The sequence below is a fragment of the Branchiostoma floridae genome, chromosome 12 (assembly GCF_000003815.2).
Source record: "Branchiostoma floridae strain S238N-H82 chromosome 12, Bfl_VNyyK, whole genome shotgun sequence".
In the NCBI taxonomy this organism is placed as follows: Eukaryota; Metazoa; Chordata; class Leptocardii; order Amphioxiformes; family Branchiostomatidae; genus Branchiostoma; species Branchiostoma floridae.
The window spans coordinates 22,100,857-22,103,051 of NC_049990.1; positions in this window are offsets into that span (position 1 = coordinate 22,100,857).

A 2,195-nucleotide genomic window follows, 5' to 3' on the forward strand; every position below is an offset into this window, starting at 1 on the left:
GAAACTCACCTAAAAAACAGTAAGCTGCTTATGTAGTTAGTTACAGAATTTAGTGTGGAGAATATAATTATACTATCCCTCCAGTGTTACAACAGAAAAACTGCTGGGAAATATGGTACATATTTTGATAACAATGACAGAAGTACCGAATGTACCAAATATCTCTAACATCAGAGAAGATATGACTACCACTAAGTATATACGTATATGTATATATGTATTTGGACATGTCAGCATATTATATACTTCCAGCTGGACTGTGAACATTCAAGTCCAAATCATTAACTGTAACATATTAAACTTCAATGTGCACAATTCATGTCAAGTGGAATGCATGATGAAGTAATGTATTTACTTCTCCATGGCAGTTAAATGGATTCTGCTTGTGTTGCAAAAGGCGTATCAAGATCTAATAGATTGTATTGAAAGCTACTTTGGTAAAGTGCTTGCCAGAGAGATTTTAACATTTGTTGCAAAGAAGATCATGATAAGCACAGGTGGGAAAATCTTTAGGAAAAGTCTATATTTCTCCTTGTGTTGAGCAGATTTGCATTCCGCAAAATTGACCATAAGATATTCTATGTATGAAAGAGCACAACTTGAGATTTTCCATTTGTGGTACGATTCTTTGCTATGGGGTATCTTTGTCGTTATGACAAAATGGACTGTCGGCAAAAGTCTATGGCACAAATTTTGTACTGTATGGCCACAAAAGTTGTTAAACAGTTGTAGAAGTATCATACAACAATTGTCACCAGGCCATAGTGCTAGTCTCTACTAGTCTAAAGTTGTTTAAGGCCAACTACCTGAGCTCGAATATCGGACAAGAAACAACGATAGACCCTTGGCCAAACAACTTATTTTATACTGTTTAATGAATTTCCAGATTGTTATTTGGTTATTACAAGCAATTAATATAGGGTTTCTAGTTAGAAGAATAGTTTAAAGTATTTCTCTTAGAAGGTAAAAAGTATATTTATACTTTGGTATCTGGCTATTAGTAAGCTTTTATACATAAAAAGATATACAAGGAGTTAATATATTATTTGTATATTTTCGAGAGTTTTTTCTGGATAAAAGACATTCAACTGAATACTTTTGGGGGACCCAACTTTCTTTCTTGTTGAACTTTGATGGAAAATTTTTATTAGAAGTCTATTTGAATGATCCTTAAAGTTTTGAATAAAAATTAAGCTATATGTTTATTCATTGCCAATCATGTATAAGTGGATTGATATGTAACATTAGTCAACGTAATATTCCCTGATTTTATAACTTCATGTAGTTTCATAACGTTTTATAGGATCATGTAGTACAATCAAAGTATGTCATCTTTGAAACACGGGTATTTGAACTGTGGAAAGACATATGAAGAACTTCAGAATTTCGACGAAAATTTCAGGACTATCTCTAACTAAATATGTTCATTGCAAAAGAAATAGAATTGTAACATGCTCTTTTGAAAGTTACAGGTGTAGGGCTTCCAACAACATGCCTTAAAGAAATGTCTTTTCACATTTCAATCGCCAGTGATTCAATGTTCTGAAGTTATCAATATGTCAAAGAATACAAGAACTCAAGAATATGACACCTAACATGACGATGTGTGGTTTGATATATGCTGCACTATATATCATTAGGTGAACATAGAATAAACAGCAGCCCAACATAAGCTGAGCATGGGAAAGATTAAGTTTTAAGTAGCTTTGTATTCCTTAAACTTGTTGCTGGACCACTCACATGTATGGGAAATAAAGCAATTGCTTGCTGAAGTATTTGATTTGTATCATTGAGGAGAGTAGCATTGATTTGTATCATTATCATTAGAAGGAGGTGTATCTCACTGGACTGGGGCATGTTGGCAGCATTTGTGTGTTCTGAATTTGTTTTATTTGCCAGGGCCATAGCACGCCCAGGTCAAAATATACTAAAACGGAAGTTCTGCTGCAGTACCAAAGTCAGATACAAGGGGGTCAACAATCGACCTTGCCCTTCGTCTTCCCAACACCTACCCCCAAATGTAGTCGCAATCCATTCAGAGGCTCTTGAGTTATGCTGACTACATAAAACTGGAAACACGCAGACACAAAACTATATCTCATGTTTTCTTGGAGATAACTAATTATCACTAGTCTATGTAAAGTTATGTAATCATGTACTTTCTGAAGTGAAACCAAGGAGGCTATTCAACTTTC